The sequence below is a fragment of the Schistocerca nitens genome, chromosome 2, assembly GCF_023898315.1.
Source record: "Schistocerca nitens isolate TAMUIC-IGC-003100 chromosome 2, iqSchNite1.1, whole genome shotgun sequence".
Taxonomy (NCBI): Eukaryota; Metazoa; Arthropoda; class Insecta; order Orthoptera; family Acrididae; genus Schistocerca; species Schistocerca nitens.
In genome coordinates this window covers 106,592,616-106,607,572 of record NC_064615.1, presented here as the reverse complement: position 1 = coordinate 106,607,572, position 14,957 = coordinate 106,592,616, and the positions used below count along the sequence as shown (strand labels likewise).

Below are 14,957 nucleotides of genomic sequence, written 5' to 3'. Positions count from 1 at the left end.
TGATAAAGGTCGGATTGTAGGCTATCGCGATTGCGGTTTACCGTGTCGCGACATTGCTGCTCGCGTTGGTCGAGATCCAATGACTGTTAGCAGAATATGGAATCAGGGGTTCAGGAGGGTAATACGGAACGCCGTGCTGGATCCCAACGGCCTAGTAACACCAGCACTCGAGATGACAGGCATCTTATCCTCATGGCTGTAACGGATCGTGCAGCCACATCCCTGAGTCAACAAATGGAGATGTTTGCAAGACAACAACCATCTGCACGAACAGTTCGACGACGTTTGCAGGAGCATGAACTATCAGCTCGGAGACCATGGCTGCGGTTACCCTTGACGCTGCATCACAGACAGGAGCGCCTGCAATGGTGTACTCAACGACGAACATGGGTGCACGAATGGCAAAACGTCATTTTTTCGGATGAATCCAGGTTCTGTTTACAGCATCATGATGGTCGCATCCGTGTTTGGCCACGTCGCGCTGAACGCAAATTGGAAGCGTGTATTCGTCATCGTCATACTGGCGTATCACCCGGCGCGATGTTATGGGGTGCCATTGGTTACACGTCTCGGTCACCTCCTGTTCGCATTAACGGCACTTTGAACAGTGGACGTTACATTTCAGATGTGTTACTACCCGTGGCTCTACCCTTCATTCGATCCCTGCGAACCCTATATTTCAGCAGGATAATGCACGACCGCAAATTGCAGGTCCTGTACGGGCTTTTCTGGATACAGAAAATGTTCGACTACTGCCCTGGCGATAACATTCTCCAGATCTGTTACAAATTGAAAACGTCTGGTCATTGGTGGCAGCGCATCTGGCTCGTCACAATACGCCAGTCACTACTCCTGAACTGTGGTATCGTTTCGAAGCTGCATGGGCAGCTGTACCTGTACACGCCATCCAAGCTGTTTGTTTCAATGCCCAGGCGTATTAAGGCCGTTATTACTCCCAGAGGTGGTTGTTCTGGTTACTGATTCCTCAGGATCTATGCACCCAAATTGTTTGAAAATGTAATCACATGTCAGTTCCAGCATAATATATTTGTCCAATGAATACCCGTTTATCATCTGCATTTCTTCTTGGTGTAGCAATTTTAATGGCCAGTAGTGTATTCGCTGTTTTTTTTTTTTTACTTTTTTAAAGACATTGAAATCAATACTTTATATTTAGGATATGGGCTCTGCCTTCAGTTGTATGAATACAGTTTCGGTACACTACACTGATAATATTACAGTCAGATTTGATGTTTCATGGTTTCACATTATTTATAGTAACGTACATATCAGAGAGTGGACGTTGAAATGCAGATGCGTGTCCCATTTCCAGCAGAGAACCATTCGCAAGGTAAGTTAGTGAGGGAGGCCATCACAGACAGCGCCATCGTCGGCGGGTTGGAGACGCTTCGGAGCGCCGTTGTCGTGGAAACGGTTGCTAGCTATAAACGGCGCGGCGGTCCCGTGTAGCCGCAGTGGCCGCCAGCGTCCCCCCAGCACAGCACAGCACTTCACTCGCACAGCCTGAGCTTGCGCCGCTACAGACGCATGTGTGATGCGGCGCGGTAGGCCTCCCAGGGGCAGCAGGTGAGTAGCGCGTACCGACAATTTGCGATGGAGACGTACAAGTACACTTGCGACCAGCGAGCTCGCGTGTGGCTCATGAGCTGTACGGGTGAGAAACTGACGCGGAGAGCCTCGCTTGAGCATTCTATGAGATACGTTGGTCGCGAATTCGTATACTCGTAAGTGTACACGAACTTAAAAGGCGTTCAACCCATCTCACATGTCAACCAAGAAACTTTTTGTATATTACTGCTGGTTTCTCGCTTGTAAGACAGAGCTATAGTTAAGGCTGACAAGAACAAAATTTTTATTCTTAAACACAAATACATCTGCAACAGACATCTTGCCATGGGTTGTTTATTAATCCCGCACTATCTCTCGGAATTCCACACATTGTTTTCATTCATACTTAACAAATTTCAGTTGTTTCTTTATCTTTTCTAACCTTTTGCTTTTAAATGTGTTTTTATTTAATTTCATAATGATGTTATTACTGACAGCACTTCTTGTATATGGTGGACTTACACAATGCTTGTTCTATACATTTACGAAGTAGTACAATGTACGATGTTAAAACTAATGTATCTGTAGTTGTGTCTAAGAGTACTTGCGTTGAAAATTCACCAGTTGACTTTCACTTTTCTTATCACTCCTTTTCACATTTATATTACCGACGTGTTCCCGACGTTCCTCTCCCTTTAAAGTACTTCAACGCCTTGTGTATGTGCATCTTCGACATGAAGTGTAGAAACAAGATTAATTACTCAAAGAATGCGACGTCTAAAATACGTAAAGACCGAGAAAGAGTATTTTCACTTACCTGAGGCTTCATACACATTAAATAAATCAGGACGCTGCTGCAAACTATATTAGCGAAAAGTTCTCTTAATAACTACCACGAAAGTTCCAATTGACTATACTCGAATAGATTTAGCCACACAATTCAGATGACGACAGCCTTCTATAAATCCAAATGCTATGATTATTTACTGTATCCTTTGTAGAAGAAAGTATGTAAATACATTCACGATTTAAGTTTCGGTGTTAATATTATACGCTTATGTAACGAACTTATGTTGTTTCATACTGCCTAAGCATACATCAGTGAAACATAACTAGATACGTCGCATGTTATTTGACACTGTAACTACACGCTAAAAAAGATGTCTGTTTCGTTCTACTTCTAGTGCAATTTTTCACTGATTCGAGAAAGAACTGTTGCTTTTACAACAGCATTGTTCGTGTTCTTATAAACCAAATATTCAGTTCGGGAAAGATAGGCAAAGTAGTGACCACAGATTCATTAGTTTTATGGCATTAGTGTTTCTAAACAGTAACAGCATTTGCGTGTACCCATAACAGAAGAATTGCACAAATCACTGAAAACGGTTAAGTCACTTTCCACAGATTAAATCTCTGTGGCGTCCAGTGATGTAACATTAATGACATTGCTTTATTCTGTAGATATAGCCAACAAGGCGTCCATAAAACCCTACATTTTCAAGCTAGAAAACTACGTTGTGTCAGGAATCACGGTGTGGTTGTACATATGTCCTTTGTTACATCTTCATAAGCCTCAATTAGGAAAATCCCGAAGATGAACTCAGATGTGAAAGTCACACAAACCACGCTAATGATAAAAATAAATCAAATTATTGCGTTCCAGTTATTTGTTATACGACACTGTAGTCACACTAACAGCGGTAAATCCTACCAGATGTCGTATGGTGACCACATGTACTGAAATTGAAGTATGGTGCTGTTGCACAGTGGACGTAGTGCTCTCTTTAGAAGCACGAGTTTTCGTTCTTGCACAGAGTCACAGCTGTGATTCATGCGCATGTAGTGTACAGAGTAACACCATGTCGATATTCATTAATACTGAATATCTCCACAATCTTTGATTTCCGTGGCGTTCATCACGTCTAGTACGCGGTCCGCTTTGTTTCAGGATTTGGAAAATTGTAGTTAATATTGAACTTCCTGGCGTTTGCTCGTCGTGACGCCACAGTCGTCAAGGTAACGTAAGTGAGGAACGTCGCGTACACCATCTGTCTCTGAACCGTGAAAGCTTTGTTTTGTGTGTTTTAACAGTCTGTGTATCGCATTCTCTGAGGCGAAATGTGGTGAAAAGCTCAGCATTTGCCTAAGCGAGCGTGGGAAACAGCCTTAAAGCCACGCACAGGCTGGCTGGTGTTCTTGTTCAGGGTAGTTAATCCGGTGTTCGTGTCCGATCCGGGTCTGGCTCACCTCTTTGCCTCGTACGCTAGCGCGCTGCACTTCACGCTATACGAGCAGGTCCGAAACATCACGACAATAATTAATTTAATGTGGAAGTACATTACAACAAATATTCTCCGAACAGTTGTGGATCGCTATGGCGATTCTCTCGATCCTTTACTCCCCATTCCTATTCTCCTCGCCCTATTTGCGTCTCCCCATTCCTTCTCAGCATTCACTCTCTCAACCATACCACTACGTTTCTTACTACCACCAAACCGGAACTCTTGGAATACATGGATATGTTGACAGAAATATTCCTCGTGTTACTCCGCGAGGTAGAATGAACTTCATTCGACCACTAATTTTTATCAGTGACCAATCCCCCCAGAGAGCCGCTTTCTCAGTGTGGTGAAGCATTGTTTAATAAGGACTATCGGTACACAGACTGTTAGAAAATGATATCTAAAAACTTCGAGGTACTGTCGAAGGTGCTGGGTTGGGTATACTGGAGACAACAAATCTCGACTGGGAACATCATCAAAGTATGACAGGAGGGATCTATAGCACGAGCTTCTGTGCCCCACACCCCTAACCCCACATTTCTTGATCTGAAGCCGCTAGACTTCTTTCTCTAGAGACAACTGAAGAGTGTTGGCTACAAAACTCGGCTAGAATCAGACGAGGCTTTAGTTGTCAGTGTAAATGCTGCGAGTGAAAATTGTCCCTCTGAGACTCGAATCCTTCAGTGAGAACATCATCAGACGGTGCATGGTCGTGCGTCTAATTTAGAAGCAGCCACTTTGATCTCTTGTTATAATTGTGTTTGTTTCCGTTTGGCAGTAGCCCAGGCAATGATTAATACTAACACTTGTCTTCCTCTATAAAATGTAGAAAAAGTTTTTCAGTATCCTGTGCATTGTTGCATCCCGCTCTAATGACACTGAGATATTCCCGTAACCGTAACCGCAATTCCAAGACAAAAAAAGAAAGAAATGGACCCACCACGAAGGAATCATCAAAAGGGGACGGAAATCCGAAGAAGTGTTGTACACGTACAGACCAAAAAATGATCACAGTTTCAGAAAATTTTATGATTTATTCAAGAGAAACAGTTTCACAAACTACAATTCAATAATACGTTGGTCCACCTGTGGCCCTTATGCAAGTAATTATTCGACTTCGCATTTATTGACAGAGTTGTTGGATCCACAATGAAATTTTGACTCTGCAGCGGAGTCCCGAGTTCGAGTCTCGGTCCGGCACACAGTTTTAATCTGCCAGGAAGTTTCATACCAGCGCACACTCCGCTACAGAGTGAAAATTTCATTCTGGAAACATCCCCCAGGCTGTGGCTAGGCCATGTCTCCGCAATATCCTTTCTTCCAAGAGTGCAAATTCTGCAAGGTATGCAGAAGAGCTTCTATGAAGTTTGGAAGGTAGGAGACGAGGTACTGGTGGAATTAAAGCTGTGAGGACGGGTCGTGAGTCGTGCTCGGGTAGCTCAGTTGGTAGAGCACTTGCCTGCGAAAGGCAAAGCTCCCGAGTTCGAGTCTCGGTCCGGCACACAGTTTTAATCTGCCAGGAAGTTTCAGAGTTGTTGGGTATCCTCATAAGGAATATCGTGCCAAATTCAGTCCAAATGGCGCTTTAGTCCGTCAAAATCCCTAGATGGTTAGAGGGTCCTGCCTAAAATGCTCCAAACGTTCTCAGTTGGGAAGAGATCCGGCGACTCACCTGGCAAGGCAGGGTCTGACTAGCACGAAGCCGAACACTAGAAACTCTCGCCGTGTGTGGGCGGGCATTATGTTGCTGAAATGTATCCCCAGTGTTGTATTCTCCAACAGTTTATTGAACGTAACTTCTTCTACAATACAATAGCTGGCTGTACAATAGATGTAGACGTCCGTCGATCTAGCCGGAGATGTTGTTCCTCTCGGTTGGCTGGTACTTCGATCGGTGGTGCAGTATAGCGGCTTCGGTGATATCTTCTAGGAGACTCTGCTATAGCGGTTGCCATTAGCAGCGGACGAAGACTGGTCTGCCTTCGACCGGCCGGGCCTATATAGTGAGCTGGAGCCAACAGAAACCCGGCGTAGCAATCCGTGGCCGGATATGTCGCGGCGACCTCTGCAAGGAAAGGTTCCTATTAATCGACTGGAATCTTCGGCGTGTTTACCTGATGTCTTCGCCTGTTTGGCTGTTGGTTTGTTTCCCTCATAGTGTGGCTGTTATGCGGTGCTGCCTGCCATTTAGGGGAACCTGATGGCAGACAGTACACCCAGGGTGGCTTGCCATGAAGGGTAACAGAACGGGGCGTAAAATATCGTCGACGTGTCGCTGTGCTGTTAAGTGTGCTGCAGACGAAAGCCAAAGGCCTTCTGCTATGAAAGGAAATGGAACCACAGAGTGAGGTTGGTATCCCACCGCTTTCTTGGTGTCTCCAGAAACGTCTTCGCTGGTCTTCGGGGCTCAGTTCGACGCGGGACTCACCAGGGAAGAGAATTATACTCCACAGAGAGAGATTCAAGGTCGAACACGTGTCTGGTGACGCTCCAGACACAGGTGGTGATACCAACCTGATTGCCGCCCGCCACACAGCCCGACAACCGGGACCCATGGTGTGGGCTCACGCCGGCCGCGGTGGTCTAGCGGTTCTGGCGCTGCAGTCCGGAACCGCGGGACTGCTACGGTCGCAGGTTCGAATCCTGCCTCGGGCATGGGTGTGTGTGATGTCCTTAGGTTAGTTAGGTTTAAGTAGTTCTAAGTTCTAGGGGACTTATGACCTAAGATGTTGAGTCCCATAGTGCTCAGAGCCATTTGAACCATTTTTGTGGGCTCACCAGTGTCAAACGCTGCCAATAACGTTGTCCTGATGCTCATCGAACTGCGAAATGTCACTTTCGACCTCGAGATATGTGGGAATCAAAGCCCCAAGGAAGGTGTGGTTTCATTAACGCCCACGAGGCCTTTTCGGGTCCATTCTGAACGCCGGTTTGTCTGCAGTGTTTTTCTTGGCCACCCATAGGAAAACCGCGTGTTTTCAACGCTGGACGTTGCTGTTCTGGCCTCCATACCGGAGGCGTCAAAAGTAGAGGTGAGACGTGGATAACAGGGTGTGCGACGACCTTATCATCATGCGACACGTCCACGGAGACGATGGGCAGAATTGTGGTGAAATACGGTGCCACTGTAGCATCGTTAACCCACCCTACGACTCACGTGAACTTCTGCAGTGTGCCCTTTCTTTCGCATATGTTGACACCTTCCTGTTTGGGGCATCGCCGAGCCCCAGGCTGACGTTGCAGGGTAGCACGCTTTTGTAGCATTACAGAGGCAGTTCGTAAGCACATTTGAGCCAAATTTCAAACTTCTACCTCGCAATGGGAAACATTTAAGTGGATCTTTTGGTTGTGTTGCGCACTGTAGATCCAATGACAGATGGTATCTCCGTACTTCAGAATCCTCTCGTGAGAGATTGATCACTTATAAACCAGATGTCGTAGTTGCCTGAGAACTAGTTCAGTAGCTGTACCATATACAATTGGTTCAAATGGCTCTAAGCAATATGGTACTTACGTCTGAGGTCATCAGCCATCTAGACTCAGAACAACTTAAACCTAACTAACGTAAGGTCATGACACATCCATGCCCGAGGCAGGATTCGAACCTGCGACCGTAGCAGCAGCGCGTTTCCGGACTGAAGCACCTAGAACCGCTCGACCACAGCGGCCGGCGTAACATACACAGCCCTAAAACTATTATATATTGATCGTAACTTGATATTGTAATCAAACCCGTCACGTTACTGCCAAATTTAGAAAACTAGATCGTGTGTCAAAACATGGTCCATAAATAATGCAAAAAATACCAATTTGCAGATGCACACAATAAAGGATTCTGTGCACTCTACGGATAGTCATTGCAGTTTTCCGGCCGCTGTGGTTTAGCGGTTCTAGGCGCTTAAGTCTGGATCCGCGCTGCTGCTACAGTTGCACGTTCGAATCCTTCCTCGGGCATGGATGTGTGTGATGTCCTTAGGTTAGTTAGATTTAAGTAGTTCTAAGTCTACGGGACTGATGACCTCAGATGTTAAATCTCACAATGCTTAGAGCTATTTGAATCATTTAGTCATTGCAGTTTAGTTTCTGTTGTAGGATATTGGAAAATCAGGCAGAAGTGCCTTCGTGCGGAGCTGTGCTGGCACTAGAATAACACCTCGTCACCAACGTCGGAGTCATCTTATATCCTTGTCGGAACTTAGGAGCCGTATGCAATATAGCCTGATAAAGAAATGGAAGAAGTTGGCTGAAACACATCTGCCTCTTGAGTCTTTATACATTTTTACATGCGTAAATCCACTCGTCGCTGACACTTGCGTTATAGCTGTATAGCTCTTGTATAGTCACACGTTTAAATACGTCTTTCCTTTAGTAATTTAGTGAGAAATATACTGCTGAGACAAAATACAATAATAATTACGCACCGCGAGTTTGAGGGACGCGTGGTGGTGTTGTCGGCACATGACACTTTTAGGAAAATATACGAGCGGATCAGAGACGAATAGGGACCCATTCTTGTAACGATGCAGGCTGCAAATGAGAAGCACCACTGACAAGAAACTTTGAAAGGATTCATATGGAGCTGAACCTGCGAACGATCGTCTTGAAAACCACAAAGTGGTTGGCTGTTAGCGAGATACTGTCGTGAGCATCTGTGGGAAGTGGCCAAAGGACGGAGATATCACTAGTGGGATGTTGGACGTCCACGCCTCATCAAGGAAGGTGGAGTTCGGAGGCTTGGCCACTCTGTAAAGTATGATAGGCAGCGATCTACTGCAAATCTGACGACAATGTACAATGCTGGAGAAAACACAAGTGTTTCGGAGCACACCGTTCAGCGCCCATTGCTGAACCACAACAGACGACCCCATTGTTTCTCCATGAAACCCCGACGACATCGTCGATAACGATTGCAGTGGATGCAGGATCATCGAGATTTGATCGTGGAACAACGCAAACGTGTCGCCAGGTCGAAAGAATCACGTTACACCATGTCGGTCGTAGTGCCCAGGCACGCCGTCATCCATGTGGACGGATGCAGAGGGATACGAACGTAGGCCGGTGAGAGCAGTGTTGTGCATGATGACTTTCCTGACGGCCATGGTATCTTCTGGAGGGATGATTTCCCGCATCACAAGGTCATAATCTTTTTACAGTGACTTGAGGCGAGTGATAGTAAACTCACATTGTTGTCTCGGCGACCAAATTCTCTTGATGTAATTCCGGTAGAACATCTCAAGGGCGCCTGCTCCGCCCCCACAAACTATTGGTGCGAAAGTTGCTAGAATTGCCTGACCAGTCCGTAGACATCTGGTGTCACGTACCTCCGGAAAGCAACCAAGGAGTTGTCGAACCCACGTCATGCAGAATCACTATCGCACTGCATTCCAAGACAGAACCAAAACGCGGTTAAGCACGTTTTATATCAGTTCACTTTTTTTAAAACATAAAATCTCATTTTCGTTCGTTGTATTTGCTCGGGCCGGACGTCGAAAGACACCCGTTTCAGTTCGTCGTTGATCCATTAAGTCAGTTTTATTATTATTATTATTACAGAGGGTAGCTAACCCCCTAACCGAACATGCTGAGTTACCGTGCCGGCAAAATTTTTGCACCCATCCGTGCGAGAACCCATGTCCTTTCGCTTCGCATTCTTTTCTTTTTTCATCTCATTTTGTTCGTTTTTTTCGTTCGTTGGATCTGCTCGTGGCGGATGTCGCAAGACACGCGTTTCAGTTCGTCGTTGATCCATTAGCTAAGGTTTTTTTTATTACAGAGGGCAGCTAACCCTCCGACCGAACACGCTGAGTTACCGTGCCAGCTCCCCTAGATGTAGAACAACTTAAACCTAACTAACCTAAGGACATCACACATATCCATGCCAGAGGCAAGATTCGAATCTGCGACCATAGCAGCAGCGCGGTTCCTGACTGAAGCGCCTAGAACCGCTCGGCCACAGTGGCCAGCCCTAATTGAGAAAATCGCGTTTTCCATCTGCTTGTGAACTGAGTAAACTGTGTTCTGTGTGGGGACCGATTCGTCATTTGCCAAAATGAGAGTGCTAAACCATCTAAAAACCAAGCTCTGGTTGGCCAGTGTACAAGACCAGTGGTTGTTTATCCGCCGTGCGGATTAGACTTGTTCCGGCTAACCTGATGCCTTACAAACTAGCACGCTAAGCGTTAAGTAATAACAGTTGTTCTTTCTTCTGGAGTTTCTGAACACATCAGGTGAAAAATCGAATGTCCCCGGTAGACGTCACGCTAATACCGTGGTAATCGCCTCATTTCGATGAACAAAATCTACAAGTTTCTTTTGGAATGCCACACCCACATGAGGCCACACTTTCACGCGTAGATCCTGTGGAGCTATCAAAGAGTCTAGCCTTGATAATGGTTTCAGTTCAGCGGTGAAGAGAGTCCACAAGCTTCTTAGGTGGTCAATAAACAGCTGAAGCCGATCATTGAAGATTAGAACACACACAGCTACCAAACGGCGGCGATGTTGATCAGTACGTCAACCACGGTACCAAATAGTCTCGGATATTTCCTATGGGATAAATGGCGGTTGACTTGGCGGGACAGTGGAGGTGCGTTTGAGAGGCTCAGTATTCGTCAAACAAGCAACGACTTCGTGCACCACTACGAATACGGCTGTTAATGTTTCATAAGACTAAAGTATCCATGGCATACGTATCAGAAAGATGTGGGCTCCGAGAATGTCCACGGTGACCTCATTAAACAGTGCAATGTCATCATGGTATGAGAAATATTCCGAAAATATCACTGAAACGTCTTCGGCCTGAACTTCTTCTCGCACCCCCCCCCCCCCCCCAACACACACCCATTGGGCACTAGGTGCTATCGAGGCATTGCATCATTTGAAAAAAGGCAAAACCGTTACTGGTCGCAACATAGTACTCGCCTCCTTTCCCCCATTGTTCGTTAATGAACTTTTTGCCACAATAAAGGCATGCAGCTTCTCGTGCCGCTATACGCAATGGCCTCTTGCATGGTACGCTTCTCCAGAAGCCCACCGAAATGATTTTCCTCCGCAGTGTTAGCTCGGAAGGAGCTTGATATGGACCTGCATTCACTCAGAACGCCGGCCGCGGTGGTCTAGCGGTTCTAGGCGCTCAGTCAGAAACCGCGCGACTGCTACGGTGGCAGGTTCGAATCCTGCCTCGGGGATGGATGTGTGTGATGTCCTTAGGTTAGTTAGGTTTAAGTAGTTCTAAGTTCTAGGGGACTTATGACCACAGATGTTGAGTCCCATAGTGCTCAGAGCCATTTGAACCATTTCACTGAGAACGTCTACTTTCGGGCTTGAAATCGACTGTCATTGACAAGCCGTGACACTTGTCTACGACCGTTATCGGTTAGATTATTTTTACGACCTCCTCCGTGTTGCATTTCTGTGGGTGGTGCGCCATTCCTTCTAGGCACGCTGATATACGAACAACTCAGACAACGTCCTTCAAAACGTCCAAACACGATAGCTCCTTTCCTCCATTCTGTCACTTCCATAAGTCGTCTCATGTTACTGTGCTGATCCCACGGAACCGACACAACACTACACTGCCCTAAATTCTACATCTACATATATACTCCGCAATCAACCATACGGTGCGTGGCGGAGGGTACCTCGTACCACAATTAGCATCTTCTCTCCCGGTTCCTCTCCCAAGCAGAACGAGGGAAAAATGACTGCTTATATGCCTTTGTATGAGGCCTAATCTCTCTTATCTTTGTGGTCTTCCCCGAAATGTAAGTTGGCGGCAGTAAAATTGTACTACAGTCAGCCTCAAATGTTGGTTCTCTAAATTTCCTCAGTAGCGATTCACGAAAAGAACGCCTCCTTTCCTCTAGAGACTCCCACCAGAGTTCCTGAAGCATTTCCGTAACACTCGCGCGGTGATCAAACCTACCAGTAACAAATCTAGCAGCTCCCCTCTGAATTGCTTCTATGCCCTCCCTCAATCCGACCTGATAGGGATCCCAAACACTCGAGCAGTACTCAAGAATAGGTCGCATCAGCGTTCTATAAGCGGTCTCCTTTACAGATGAACCACATCTTCCCAAAATTCTACCAATGAACCGAAGACGACCATCCGCCTTCCCCACAACTGCCATTACATGCTTGTCCTACTTCATATCGCTCTGCAATGTTACGCCAAAATATTTAATCGAAGTGACTGTGTCAAGCGCTACACTACTAATGGAGTGTTCAAACATTACAGGATTCTTTTTGCTATTCATCTGCATTAATTTACATTTATCTATATTTAGAGTTAGCTGCCATTCTTTACACCAATCACAAATCCTGTCCAAGTCATCTTGTATTCTTCTACAGTCACTCAACGACGACACCTTCCCGTACACCACAGCATCATCAGCAAACAGCCGCACATTGCTATCCACCCTATCCAGAAGATCATTTATGTAGATAGAAAACAACAGCGGACCTACCACACTTCCCTGGGGCACTCCAGGTGATACCCTCACCTCCGATGAACACTCACCATCGATGTCAACTTCCGGGGTTCTATTACGTAGGAAGTAATAGCAATGCTGTGCTACACGACTTGATATTACCAGTTCTGCACCATGTACAGCGCTCCAAAGTGACCAGTCTGCTCTTTTAGTGATGATTAATATTTAGCGCAGTAATCTTAGGCAGATCAAAATTACCTGTACTTGAAAACCAGTAATAATGTATCTGTTTACTGAAACAGCTCAGATTCGCACGAGCTCCGCCACAGCATGAGAAACGTTTAACATTCGGCGTGTTGACGACAACGTGTCTTTTAGTGAAATAGACGGTCGTCATTAAAAAGAACGGAATGTAAAATGTGACGCATAATGGGCCCTTATATTAGGTGGAAATACGCTCCTAGCAAAGCATATATCTTCACACGAATATACGAGTTTTTCATAGCGAACTGAGGAGCGGTAAATTTAGCAGAATTTTCGCGCACTTTCGCCGGTGGCATAATTTAGGGAGCGAAGGTCGACGGCGCGGCAGCCACACGTGACGCCAGCAAGCCCTTGGCGGCTGATCTGCACGTGTGCGCGCGCCGCCGTCTGTGGACTGGTCGCCATTGCTGACAAACAGGATGTTCTCTCGCAGCCGGACTGCCGCAACGTTCCTGACGCAAAGCGGTCCTTTCTCCGTGTACCTGCCACCGTCTGCGCCGATCTTTCGTCATCCCGCCTCGCTGAACGAGTCTCGAGCAGAAACCGTGAGAGAGTCCACTCAGCAAGCTACTCCAACACCACCTAGACTACAGGCCTGCGCGCACACTTGTGACGTCACATACTGATGGCCGGGTCTGTATCGGAACGCTCCTGTTGAGCACTCTGCAGCTATACGAACTTTACGAGTCTTAGAGCTGAGACCGCATAGGGATTCTCGTGCTTTCCTGTTCTACATGCCTTGTAATAAGAGTACGGAAATCTGTATCATTGCGTAAAGCAAGTGAACAAAACTGCCCTATGTTATTTCAAGATGTAAAATTATTTTGACGATTTGCCTTAAATACGCGTTTCTAGGCTTGAATACAAACTGTAATTTTAAATTATGTCTTTTACCTCGTTGTTGTTGTTGTTGTGGTCTTCAGACCTGAGACTGCTTGATGCAGCTCTCCATGCTACTCTATCCTGTGCAAGCTTCTTCATCTCCCAGTACCTACTGCAGCCTACATCCTTCTGAATCTGCTTAGTGTATTCATCTCGTGGTCTCCCTCTACGATTTTTACCCTCCACGCTCCCCTCCAATACTAAATTGGTGATCCATCGATGTCTCAGAACATGTCCTACCAACCGATCCCTTCTTCTAGTCAAGTTGTGCCACAAACTCCTCTTCTCGCCAATTCTGTTCAATACCTCCTCATTAGTTATGTGATCTACCCATCTAATCTTCATCATTCTTCTGTAGCACCACATTTCGAAAGCTTCTATTCTCTTCTTGTCAAAACTATTTATCGTCCATGTTTCACTTCCATACATGGCTACACTCCATACAAATACTTTCAGAAACGACTTCCTGACATTTAAATCTATACTCGATGTTAACAAATTTTTCTTCTTCAGAAACGCTTTCCTTGCCATTGCCAGTCTACATTTTATATCCTCTCTACTTCGACCATCATCAGTAATTTTGCTCCCCAAATAGCAAAACACCTTTACTACTTTAAGTGTCCCATTTCCTAATCTAATTCCCTCAGCATCACCCGACTTAATTCGAGTACATTCCATTATCCTCGTTTTGCTTTTGTTGATGTTCATTTTATACCCTCCTTTAAAGACACTGTCCATTCCGTTCAGCTGCTCTTCCAGGTCCTTTGCTCTCTCTGACAGAATTACAATGCCATCAGCGAACCTCAAAGTTTTTATTTCTTCTCCATGGATTTTAATACCTACTCCGAACTTTTCTTTTGTTTCCTTTATTGCTTGCTCAATATACATATTGAATAACATCGGGGATAGGCTACAACCCTGTCTAACTCCCTTCTCAGCCACTGCTTCCCTTTCATGTCCCTCGACTCTTATAACTGCCATCTGCTTTCTGTACAAATTGTAAATAGCCTTTCGCTCCCTGTATTTTACCCCTGCCACCTTCAGAATTTGAGAGTATTCCAATCAACATTGTCAAAAGCTTTCTCCAAGTCTACAAATGCTAGAAACGTAGGTTTGCCTTTCCTTAATCTATCTTCTAAGATAAGTCGCAGGGTCAGTATTGCCTCACGTGTTCCAACATTTCTACGGAATCCAAACTGATCTTCCCCAAGGTCGGCTTCTACGAGTTTTTCCATTCGTCTGTAATGAATTCGCGTTACCTCAGGAGCTACGTTTTCTTGCAGTAAAAAATCGGCAATATGCAACAACAAGCAGACGTTTTCGATTTTAAACAAAGCGGCTGGAGCTACTACAGAATTTAAGAATTTGTTTCCCCGGCTGTTTCTGTAAATTTTCCTCTCCACTTCAAAATTTGCTGACCTCACACGAAATTAAAATCATTCGACGAAATGGAGCACCTCCTGACATAATGTTTAATAAATCAAAAAACCCGAAAAAAATATTCTATTTCCCTGTTTTTCCAGAACTTTAG

General features: G+C 45.6%; 1 protein-coding gene across 1 annotated transcript in view; it reads left to right on the top strand.

Moving 5' to 3' along the window:
• The first annotated feature begins 1,482 nt into the window (after positions 1-1,482).
• LOC126234285 (ras-related and estrogen-regulated growth inhibitor-like) overlaps positions 1,483-14,957 on the top strand; it is a 204,977-nt gene continuing 191,502 nt past the window's right edge. The window contains exon 1 of the mRNA XM_049942971.1: positions 1,483-1,587. The gene's annotated coding sequence lies outside the window, so the exon portion shown is untranslated. The remainder of the gene's footprint in view (positions 1,588-14,957) is intronic.